The 12,991-nt window shown below is 40.9% G+C and overlaps 1 protein-coding gene across 2 annotated transcripts in view; it reads left to right on the top strand.

Annotated features, from left to right (window-relative positions):
• The first annotated feature begins 5,635 nt into the window (after positions 1–5,635).
• Positions 5,636–12,991, top strand: part of peak1 (pseudopodium-enriched atypical kinase 1) — a 260,615-nt gene continuing 253,259 nt past the window's right edge. For both annotated transcript variants that reach the window (XM_036949921.1, XM_036949915.1), the window contains exons 1-2: positions 5,636–5,833; positions 5,983–6,066. The gene's annotated coding sequence lies outside the window, so the exon portion shown is untranslated. The remainder of the gene's footprint in view (positions 5,834–5,982; positions 6,067–12,991) is intronic.

Raw genomic sequence — 12,991 nt, 5'->3', positions numbered from 1 at the left:
TGGATCAACAACATTGTAGTTACTCTACAATACTAATCAAATTTACAGAGTGAAAAGAAGGAAGCTTGTGCAGAATATTTTTTTTTTAAATACAGTGTGCATCCTGTGTGCAACAAAACACTAAAGTAATACTACAAAAAATGTGGCAAAGCAATTCACTTTTTGTCCTGAATACAAAGTGCTATGTTTGGTGCAAATCCAATATAACACATTACTGAGTACTACTTTCCATATTTTCAAGCATAGAGGTGGCTGCATCATGTTATGGGTATGCTTGTAATCTTTAAGCACTGGGAATTTTTTCTGGATAAAAATATAAGGAATGGAGCTAAGCACAGGCAAAATTCTAGAGGAAAACCTGGTTCAGTCTGCTCTCCACCAGACACTGGGAGATTAATTAACCTTTCAGTAGGACAATAACCTAAAATAAAAGGCCAAATTGAGTTGCTTACCAAGAAGCGTGGCCAAGTTACAGTTTTGACAAGTCTACTTGAAAATCTATGGCAAGACCTGAAAATTGTTGTCTTGCAAAGATCAACAACACATTTGACAGAGCTTGAAGAATTTTGAAAAGAATAATGGGAAAATGTTACACAATCCAGGTGTGGAAAGCTATTAGACTTACGCAGAAAGACTCACAGCTGGAAAAAGGTGATTCAACAAAGTATTGACATAGGGGTGTGAATACTTATGTAAATGAGACATTTTTGTTTTTCATTTTTCATAAATGTAACATTTCAAGCACTTGGTCCTAGAAGGGTATGTGTGTAGATGGGTGAGAAAAAAAACTAAATATAATCCATTTTGAATTCAGGCTGTAATACAACAAAATGTAGAATAACTCAAGGGTTATGAATACTTTCTGAAGGCACTTGTAGATTCTACAGACTCTGTAGAGTACTCCAGACTCCACTTTTACATCAGCACAAAGTATAGTTTTTTTCACTATAAACCCAATACATATTTCACAGACAGTGATTTGCATTTTTGCCTCCATTCCTGCCATTATTGAAAGAGATCATGATACCTCACATCTCAAAATAGGGCTAGTTAATGTTAGGTCCCTCACTTCAAAGGCAGTTATAGTCAATGAACTAATCACTGATCATAATCTTGATGTGATTGGCCTGACTGAAACATGGCTTAAGCATGATGAATTTACTGTGTTAAATGAGGCCTCACCTCCTGGCTACACTAGTGACCATATCCCCCGTGCATCCCGCAAAGACAGAGGTGTTGTTAACATTTACGATAGCAAATTTCAATTTACGAAAACAAAAATGACGTTTTTGTCTTTTGAGCTTCTAGTCATGAAATCTATGCAGCCTACTCAATCACTTTTTATAGCTACTGTTTACAGGCCTCCTGGGCCATATACAGCGTTCCTCACTGAGTTCCCTGAATTCCTATCGGACCTTGTAGTCATAGCAGATAATGTTATAATTTTGGGTGATTTTAATATTCACATGGAAAAGTCCACAGACCCACTCCAAAAGGCTTTCGGAGCCATCGTCGACTCAGTGGGTTTTGTCCAACATGTCTCTGGACCTACTCACTGTCACAGTCATACTCTGGACCTAGTTTTGTCCCATGGATTAAATGTTGTGGATCTTAATGTTTTTCCTCATAATCCTGGACTATCGCAATGTTATTACGTTTGCAATCGCAACAAATAATCTGCTAAAACGCCAACCAAGGAGCATCAAAAGTCGTGCTATAAATTCTCCTTGATGTCCTTCCAGACTCCCTCTGCCTACCCAAGGACGTCAGAGGACAACAATCAGTTAACCACCTAACTGAGGAACTCAATTTAACCTTGCGCGATACCCTAGATGCAGTTGCACCCCTAAAAACTAAAAACATTTGTCATAAGAAACTAGCTCCCTGGTATACACAAAATACCCGAGCTCTGAAGCAAGCTTCCAGAAAATTGGAAAGGAAATGACGCCATAGCAAACTGGAAGTCTTCAAACTAGCTTTGAAAGACAGTACCGTGCAGTATCGAAGAGCCCTCACTGCTGCTCGATCATCCTATTTTTCCAACTTAATTGAGGAAAATAAGAACAATCCGAAATGTATTTTTGATACTGTCGCAAAGCTAACTAAAAAGCAGCATTCCCCAAGTGAGGATGGCTTTCACTTCAGCAGTAATATATTCATGAACTTCTTTGAGGAAAAGATCATGATCATTAGAAAGCAAATTACGGACTCCTCTTTAAATCTGCGTATTCCTCCAAAGCTCAGTTGTCCTGAGTCTGCACAACTCTGCCAGGACCTAGGATAAAGAGAGACACTCAAGTGTTTTAGTACTATATCTCTTGACACAATGCTGAAAATAATCTTGGCCTCTAAACCTTCATGCTGCATACTGAACCCTATTCCAACTAAACTACTGAAAGAGCTGCTTCCTGTGCTTGGCCCTCCTATGTTGAACATAATAAATGGCTCTCTATCCACCGGATGTGTACCAAACTCACTAAAAGTGGCAGTAATAAAGCCTCTCTTGAAAAAGCCAAACCTTGACCCAGAAAATATAAAAAACTATCGGCCTATATCAAATCTTCCATTCCTCTCAAAAAGTTTAGAAAAAGCTGTTGCACAGCAACTCACTGTCTTCCTGAAGACAAACAATGTATATGAAATGCTTCAGTCTGGTTTTAGACCCCATCATAGCACTGAGACTGCACTTGTGAAGGTGGTAAATTACCTTTTAATGGCATCAGACCGAGGCTCTGCATCTGTCCTCGTGCTCCTAGACCTTAGTGCTGCTTTTGATACCATCGATCACCACATTCTTTTGGAGAGATTGGAAACACAAATTGGTCTACACGGACAAGTTCTGGCCTGGTTTAGATCTTATCTGTCGGAAAGATATCAGTTTGTCTCTGTGAATGGCTTGTCCTCTGACAAATCAACTGTAAATTTCGGTGTTCCTCAAGGTTCGTTTTAGGACCACTATTGTTTTCACTATATATTTTACCTCTTGGAGATGTCAATAGAAAACATAATGTTAACTTTCACTGCTATGCGGATGACACACAGCTGTACATTTCAATGAAACATGGTGAATTCCCAAAATTGCACTCGCTAGAAGCCTGTGTTTCAGACATAAGGAAGTGGATGGCTGCAAACTTTCTACTTTTAAACCCGGACAAAACAGAGATGTTTGTTCTAGGTCCCAAGAAACAAAGAGATCTTCTGTTGAATCTGACAATTCATCTTGATGGTTGTACAGTCGTCTCGAATAAAACTGTGAAGGACCTCGGCGTTACTCTGGACCCTGATCTCTCTTTTGACGAACATATCAAGACTGTTTCAAGGACAGCTTTTTTCCATCTACGTAACATTGCAAAAATCAGAAACTTTCTGTCCAAAAATTATGCAGAAAAATGAATCCATGCTTTTGTTACTTCTAGGTTAGATTACTGCAATGCTCTACTTTCCGGCTACCCGGATAAAGCACTAAATAAACTTCAGTTAGTGCTAAATACGGCTGCTAGAATCCTGACTAGAACCAAAAAATGTGATCATATTACTCCAGTGCTACACTGTTAAGGCAAGGGCTGATTTCAAGGTTTTACTGCTAACCTACAAAGCATTACATGGGCTTAATCCTACCTATCTTTCCGATTTGGTCCTGCCGTACATACCTACACGTACACTACGGTCACAAGACGCAGGCCATCTAATTGCCCCTAGAATTTCTGAGCAAACAGCTGGAGGCAGGGCTTTCTCCTATAGAGCTCCATTTTTATGGAATGGTCTGCCTACCCATGTGAGAGACGCAGACTCGGTGTCAACCTTTAAGTATTTACTGAATACTCATCTCTTCAGTGGGTCATATGATTGCGTGTAGTCTGGCCCCAGGAGTGTGAAGTTGAACGGAAAGGCTCTGGAGCAACAAACCACCCTTGCTGTCTCTGCCTGGCCGGTTCCCCTCTCTCCACTGGGATTCTCTGCCTCTAACCCTATTACAGGGCCTGAGTCAATGGCTTACTGGTGCTCTTTCATGACGTCCCTTGCGTCACTTGAGTGGGTTGAGTCACTGACGTGATCTTCCTGTCTGGGTCGCCCCCAGTTTCAACTGTTCTGCCTGTGATTATTATTAATTGACCATGCTGGTCATTTATGAACATTTGAACATCTTGGCCATGTTCTGTTATAATCTCCACCCGGCACAGCCAGAAGAGGACTGGCCACCCCTCATAGCCTGGTTCCTCTCTAGGTTTCTTCCTAGGTTTTGGCCTTTCTGGGGAGTTTGTCCTTGCCACCGTGCTTCTACACCTGCATTGCTTGCTGTTTGGGGTTTTAGGCTGGGTTTCTGTACAGCACTTTGAGATATCAGCTGATGTAAGAAGGGCTATATAAATACATTTGATTTGATTTTGGCCTGTGGAATAGGTGTAGTAAAAGGACAGCAAAACTCTGTATTATTCAGTGCACCTTGAAAGTATACCACATATACATTCTACAGACCCTACTGAGTACTCCCAACCTCACTTTTATATCAGCACAAATAATTGTGTTTTCGTTATGTCAATATGTATTCCATATACAGTGATTTGCGTTGTGGCCTATGGAATGGTTGTAGTTGGCCTGAAGACCCGACTTTGAACTGCATATAATTCCACGTCGGGAAGAAATGAGCGTGTGGATCAGGAACGTTTCCTCTCACGACCTCGACATGCCAGAATGCTGAATACAATTATACTTTACCGGTTGTCTTTGTGGGTGGTCCTTTTGCAGGTAGGAACGTAAGACAAAATATCCACAGAGTAGTGTTATCAACCCGACCTTCAGTATGCTGGCCTGTATATTGTTTGCATTTCCGGTTTTATGTTTGAAAACTGAAGCAATTTGCACATGACGAACACTTGGTCAATATAATGGAGCTTAACCGAACGACAAACATTTCCAGCTGATTGCGAGGAAACATGTTTTGGTCAACTACATGTGGTTACGTTTGGCTATTGTTTCCATATTGTCCATCATGTGCAATGCATCAGCATGTTGAAAATACAAGTGACAGACCGGTGCCGCAAAAAAAAAACAGTAAGCAACGCTTTCCTGTGGATAACGTTACCATATCTCCACATCCTACCACCAAAAGGACCAACAAGATGTTCAAACGGTAAAATAAGTGTAAATGTCATTTTATTCAACATTCTGCCTTATTGGGTCTTTTTTCCAGCGATTTCTTTCAGAATGATATTCATGGGTAACCATGGAAACAGTCCGAATTTTTTTTAAAAGGAAGGCGTAGTAAAAGGCCAGCAACACTGTATTATTCAGTGACCCATGAAATGATACCATTTACAGATTATACAGACCCTACTGAGTACTCCCAACCCAACTCTTACATCGGCACGAAGAATACTTTTTTCACCATCAACCCAATATTGTCAACATACCAGTCTGAACATTGTATTTTTTAATAGTGGCCTTAAAATAATGTTTTTAAAACATATGTAAAGCCTTTTTACCATAAATGTCTTATTGCATTTGCTTATAAGCACAAAACAATCGAAATAGATACACATGTTATCTTTTGAATGAGTTTTCCACCATACAATGTTTTTGAAACGGGGGCTTTTATTTTGAAGGTTTCCTCATTACCGTATCCGAGTGACGTCATCTTTAGTGCTGCTAGCAGAATCGAAGCAGTCAGAGGAGTGAAAGATTAGTCTACGCAGAAGCATTGACAGAACTGTTCAAATACCGAAGGGTGATTTAAAAAAAAGTTTTTTTTATCCCCGCACTCGACAGCAACATACGAGCGGATTATGATTGTCAAGAACTTGAAGAAGCGTGAGCGAAGATAAAGGACCTAACGGTATAAATGCGAAGTGTTTTCCGAATAGAAACGGCCAAAAGTCTCGTATCTGCTTTAAAGTTCCTGTGTTGGCAGAGACGAAAATTAATGCAATGTCTTTTTGGGACAGGATTTTCTGACATTTATCATAAAGCATATTTTATTTACAGTTGATCCTTGGATAAAGGCATATCACCCAGTAGTCGCCTACCTAACTACCAACGGGAAAAGTTGACTCGTCCGTGCTACTGCAGGTAATTAAGTGGTAAAACATGACCTGCTCATTCATTGCGTGGTTACTGTAACGTTGGCACAGTTGGGTCACTATGGGACTCTGTAGAGCATTTACAAAAATGAGGCACTTCAATTATTATAAGTAGTGCATCAATGTAGCAGTTGTCAAAACATGTTTTGCTGACAACTTTGTTTAAATGGCTGTTTGGAGCTCGTCTGGACTGTTGCCCATGACTTATGCACAAGGAGTCACACATTTGTCGTTAGCAACAAGTGTAGACTAATGTCGTGTTTAAAACAACTGGAATTTAAATCACGACGTCAGTGATCTTCAGGTCGGAATTGGAATTCTGAGTTGGATTACCGTTCAAATCGATTTTTGCCAGTCTGAACTAGTTTTGTCTCCTGAGTTCCTAGTTGTATGGACGCTGGGAAGTCGGAGATTTCCGAGTTCCCAGTTGTGTTGAACGCGGCATAACAGTGAAACGCTTACTTGCGGCCCTTCCCAAGAACGCAGAGAGAAAGAAAATTGAGAAATAATATCAAAGAAAAACATGTAATAATAAATACATAATGAGTAACGATTACATGCTCTATACACTGGGTACCAGTGGCGAGTCTGCGCAGGGGTACGAGGTAATTGAGGTAGATATGTACATATAACTGTAGCACCTTGTGGTCGGTCTGATGCCAAGCAGTTGCCATTCCAAGCGGTGACGCAGCCAGTCAAAATGGTCATTATGGTGCAGCAGTAGAACTTTGTGGATCTGATGGTCCATGCCAAATATTTTCAGCCTCCTCAGGGGGAAGAGGCGTTGTTGTGCACTCGTCACCACTGAATTGGTGTTTGTGGACCATGATAAATCCTTAGTGATGTGGACACAGAGGAACTTTAAGCTCTCGACCCGCTACACTACAGCCCTGTCGATTTGAATGGGGGCATGCTCTGCCCTCCGTTTTCTGTAGTTCACGATCAGCTTCTTTGTCTTGCTGACGTTGAGGGAGAGCCAGGTCTCTGACCTACTCACTATAGGCTGTCTCATTGTCGTTGCTGATCAGGCCTGCCACCATTGTGTCGTCTGCAAACTTTATGATGGTCTTGGAGTCGTGTTTGGCCACGCAGTCGTGGGTGAACAGGGAGTACAGGAGGGGACTAAGCACAGACCCCTGAGGGGCCCCTGTGTTGATGGTCAGATTGGTGGATGTGTTGCTGCCTTGCCTTACCACCAGGGGGCGGCCCGTCAGGAAGTCCAGGAACCAGTTGCAGAGGGAGGTGTTTAATTCCAGGGTCCTTAGCTTAGTGATGAGCTTGGAAGGCACTATGGTGTTGAACGCTAAGCTGTAGTCAATGAACAGCATTCTCACATAGGTGTTCCTCTTGTCCAGGTGGGAGAGGGCAGTGTGGAGTGCAATAGAGATTGTGTCATCTGTGGATCTGTTGGGGCATTATGTGAATTGGAATGGGTCCATGGTGTCTGGGATGATGGTGTTGATGTGAGCCACGCCTTTCAAAGCATTTCATGGCTACAAATGTGAGTGCTACAGGACGATAGTCATTTAGATGGGTTTAAGCTGTATTGGAGTACTGAGAACTAAATATTAACTTAACTTAACTTAAAAATTAAGTTACTTTTTCTGTTAGCGAGGGGGATCGTCTTCTGATCCAGAGATGGTGTAGGTGACTTGTGTCAAATTCCCTCCCTTGTCTGATGGATGATTATATGTGTCTGTTTTTGTTTACACAAGTGACTCAGCATTGTTATGATTGCCATTCATGAGTTGATACTGTCCACAATAGCAGGCAGTTAACTTTGTTACTTCCTCACTTGTTACAATGAATGCTAGGAGGTACAGTGAGATGGGAAATTTCAAATTAAGGTTGATGATACCAGCCCACCAGTATGTGTCAAAAATCCTTTCTGCCCTTGCCTTTGACAACTTGGATTGATTCCCAGCTCGAGAAAACATACAGCACCTAATATCCTTTAGTGTCAACAATATACTTTGTTTTATTAAAAAAAAAAAAAAATCTCCTTTATTTAACCAGGTAGGCTCATTGAGAAAAAAGTTCTCATTTGCAACTGCGACCTGGCCAAGATAAAGCATAGCAAGTCGACACATTCAACAACACAGAGTTACACATGGAATAAACAAAACATAGTCAATAATACAGTAAACAAAGGAAAACAAAAAGTCTATATGCAGTGTGTGCAAATGAGGTAAGATAAGGGAGTTTAGGCAATAAATAGGCCATGGTGGCGAAGTAATTACAATATAGCAATTAAACACTGGAATGGTAGATGTGCAGAAGATGAGTGTGCAAGTAGAGATACTGGGGTGCAAATGAGCAAGATAAATAAATACTGTATGGGGATGAGGTAGGTAGATAGATGGGCTGTTTACAGATGGGCTATGTACAGGTGCAATGATCTGTGAGCTGCTCTGACAGCTGGTGCTTAAAGCTAGTGAGGGAGATATGAGTCGCCAGCTTCAGAGATTTTTGCAGTTCATTCCAGTCATTGGCAGCAGAGAACTGGAAGGAAAGACAACCAAAGGAGGAATTGGCTTTGGGAGTGACCAGTGAGATATACCTGCTGGAGTGTGTGCTACAAGTGGGTGCTTCTATGGTGATCAGTGAGCTGAGATGAGGTGGGGCTTTACCTAGCAGATACTTGTAGATAACCTGTAGCCAGTGGGTTTGGCAACGAGTATGAAGCAAGGGACAACCAACGAGGGAATACAGGTCGCAATGGTGGGTAGTGTATGGGGCTTTGGTGATAAAACGGATGGCACTGTGATAGACTGCATCCTGTTTGTTGAGTAGTGTTGTAGGCTATTTTATAGATGACATCACTGAAGTCGAGAATCGGTAGGGTGGTCAGTTTTACGAGGGTATGTCTGGCAGCATGAGTGAGGGATGCTTTGTTGCGATATAGGAAGCCAATTCTAGATTTAATTTTGGATTGGCGATGCTTAATGAAAGTCTGGAAGGAGTGTTTACAGTCTAACCAGACACCTAGGTATTTATAGTTGTCCACGTATTCTAAGTCACAGCCGTCCAGAGTAGTGATGCTGGACGGGTGAGCAGGTGCGAGCAGTGATCGGTAGCATACATTTAGTTTTACTTGCATTTAAGAGCAGTTGGATGCCATGGATGGAGAGTTGTATGGCATTGAAGCTTGTCTGGAGGTTAGTTAACACAGTGTCCAAAGAGGGACCAGAAGTATACTGAACGGTGTCGTCTGCGTACAGGTGTACCAGAGAATCACCAGCAGCAAGAGCAACATCATTGATGTATACAGAGAAGAGTCGGACCGAGAATTGAACCCTGTGACACCCCATAGAGACTGCCTGAGGTCCGGACAACAGGCCCTCCGATTTGACACACTGAACTATATCAGAGAAGTATTTGGTAAACCAGGTGAGGCAATCCTTTGAGAAACCAAGGCTGTCGAGTCTGCCAATAAGAATGTGGTGAATGATAGAGTCGAAAGACTTGGCCAGGTCGATGAATACAGCTGCACAGTATTGTCTCTTATTGATGGCAGTTATGATGTTGTTTAGGACCTTGAGCTTGGCTGAGGTGCACCCACGACCAGCTCTGAAACCAGATTGCATAGCGGAGAAGGTACATTGTTGTATTTTGTTCCATGACAAGCCAGGTCAAAACTGACCAGTCCAAAATTCACAAGTCTCACTGACCGCCTTGACTGAATGGGTCACAGATTTGTATTTTTAGAAAGTTTAATTGCTTGGAATACTTCTCAGATGTCACCTTGGACATGGGCATTCTGTTTGCTCTTTCCCTTTCACTTTTCATATCATAAACATTTTATATGGTGGTTGGTTGATAGTTGATTACACCTACACTGTTCCCCAGAGGTATCTAAAAACCTCTGTTGAACTGCAGTTTTTTCTCTCAAATCAATCAAATTCAGCATGGCATTAGTGATGGGGGATAAAATCAATACAATTACAAATTGGGATATCTTTTATTTTGTTTTATTTTTTTGCAATATATCTTAATGACACAATCGCAATATTATTTAGCGCTAGTTGGCTGTACCTGCACAAAAACTCCAGTATTTATCCTTCATAGCTTGTTCTTGATCTTATTTTAAAATAAGCCAATTTAGTTTTCAGCACTTATTTCCATGACTGATCATAACTCGTTTTCCCATGGTTCTCTCTTGTCCCTCTGCAGCAGGTGAGCAATATGTTTGGACCATGGAATAGCAATACAATCACAGTATTGAATCACAATACATAGAATTGTGTAAATCGGAATACATATCGTATCGGCACGTAAGTACTGCGATAATATTGTATCTTGAGGTCCCCGGCAATTCCCAGCGCTGCATAGCATGTGTGTGGTAGTTTGCAAGAGAGATGACTCAGAACTTGACCTGACCTGAGAGTCTTTATTTGGTCGTGTTTCAGAGAGACACTCACCTCTTATTCATTTTGGGGAGGATTGGGAGAGGGGCGGGGGGGAGCAGCCAAGCACAAGAATACTTGTAAAGGAAATGTCATGTGACACCCTGGCCTTTGAACACTTCCCTTTCCCTCAGCCGGCCGGAAGAGCTAGCAGGGGAACAGGTGTGACCCAGCTTTAGCCTGCCTGGGAAACACCACACAACATAACCTACTGCAGCAGACTAACAGGAAACTGAAGGAGCCAATTGCAGACAGTAGATGTTGTTCTTTATCTTGAATTTAAACTTGGTTTCTTGGTTTATCAAACCAGTTGGCTGTTTACTAAACTGAGTTTTATTCAGTTAATCCATTGTCTGAACTCTAACATTGTGGCATGATTAGAGTAGATAGTTTAATTGTCTCACGTACAGGGTTACAGATGTACAGTGAGCCCCAAAAGTATTGGGACAACAGTGACACATTTAGTAGTTTTGGCTCTTATACAATGACTAAGGTTAAAGGTCAGACTGTCAGCTTTAATTTTAGGTTATTTTCATCCATATCTGGTCAACTGTTTATAAATTACAGCACCTTTTGTACAAAGCCCTCCCATTCTACGGGGGACAAATATCATATTCCCCCCCAAATTGCTAATCTCCTGTTAGTGTCATAGTGAGAAGTTAGCATGTCTTGGGGTATGATATTTGTGCGTCTGTAATAGAGGTCGACTGATTTATGATTTTTCAATACTGATACCGATTATTGGAGGACCAAAAAAGCCGATACTGATTAATCGGCCATTTTTTACATTTCTAATAATGACAATTACAACAATACTGAATTAACACTTGTTTTAACTTAATATAAAACATAAATAAAATCAATTTAGCCTCAAATAAAGAAACATGTTCAATTTGGTTTAAATAATGCAAATACAAAGTGTTGGAGAAGAAAGTAATATGTGCCATGTAAAAAAGCTAACGTTTAAGTTCCTTGCTCAGAACATGAACATATGAAAGTTGGTGGTTCCTTTTAACATGATACTTCAATATTCCAGGGTAGTTAATATAGTATTTATAGGACTATTTCTCTCTATACCATTTGTATTTCATATACCTTTGACTATTGGATGTTCTTATAGGCACTATAGTATTGCCAGTGTAACAGTATAGCTTCCGTTCCCCTCCTTGCCCCTACCTGGGCTCGAACCAGAAACACATAGACAACAGCCACACTCGAAGCATCGTTACCCATCGCTCCACAAAAGCCGCGGCCCTTGCAGCGCTAGGGGAATAACTACTCCAAATCTAAAAGCGAGTGACGTTTGAAACAGTATTAGCGCACACCACCCAGCTAACTAGCTAGCCATTTCACATTGGTTACACCAGCCATTAGGCTGATAGGCTTGAAGTCATAAACAGCGCTCTGCTTGCGAAGAGCTGCTGGCAAAACGCACAAAAGTGCTGTTTGAATGAATGATTACGGGCCTGCTGCTGCTCAGTCAGACTGCTCTATCAAATCAGACTTAATTATAACATAATAACACACAGAAATACGAGCCTTTGGCCATTTTATGATCGAATCCGGAAACTATCATTTCGAAAACAAAACGTTTATTTCAGTGAAATACGGAACCGTTCGGTATTTTATCTAACGGATAGGCATCCCTAAGTCTAAATATTCTTGTTACATTGCACAACCTTCAATGTATGTCATAATTACGTAAAATTCTGGCAAATTAGTTCGCAATGAGCCAGGCAGCCCAAACTGTTGCATATAACCTGACTCTGCGTGCAATGAACGCAAGAGAAATTACACAATTTCACCTGGTTAATATTGCCTGCTAAACTGGATCAGTAGTTATAACTAGTGATTATGATTGATTGTTTTTTATAAAATAAGTTTAATGCTAGCTAGCAATTTACCTTGGCCTCTACTACATTCGTGTGACAGGCAAGCTACTCGTGGAGGTCAATGGTTAGAGCGTTGGACTAGTTAACTATGCGGTTGCAAGATTGGAACCCCTGATCTGACAAGGTGAAAATCTGTCGCTCTGCCCATGAACAAGGCAGTTAACCCACAGTTCCTAGGCAGTCATTGAAAATAAGAATGTGTTCTTAACTGACTTGCCTAGTTAAATAAAAGGTATAAAAACATTTCCTATTGTTATGAAAACTTGAAATCGGCCCTAATTAATCGCCCATTCCGATTAATCGGTCGACCTCTAGTCTGTAACGTTCTTACTCGTCATTATTCACAATTCATTCAGGACTATCCGTAATCATGGCAGCATCCACATGAATGTAACAGTGTTTAGAAACATTATATTCTGATTTACAATAAAAGTGACTCAATTGATACAGCATTATTTACCATTGATTTCTATTGGGCACAACATAATGTGAAACACAACCAAAACAAACAAAAAATGCATCCAACAAGTTTGTAGAGTCACAAGCTTGATGTAATCATTGCGTGCTAGGAATATGGGACCAAATACAATACGTTTTACTTCTTTAAAAGCCACAA

The sequence above is a fragment of the Oncorhynchus mykiss genome, chromosome 2, assembly GCF_013265735.2.
Source record: "Oncorhynchus mykiss isolate Arlee chromosome 2, USDA_OmykA_1.1, whole genome shotgun sequence".
NCBI classification, from domain to species: Eukaryota; Metazoa; Chordata; class Actinopteri; order Salmoniformes; family Salmonidae; genus Oncorhynchus; species Oncorhynchus mykiss.
The sequence above is the reverse complement of the archived record's forward strand: the minus strand, read 5'-3'. Positions and strand labels throughout refer to the sequence as shown.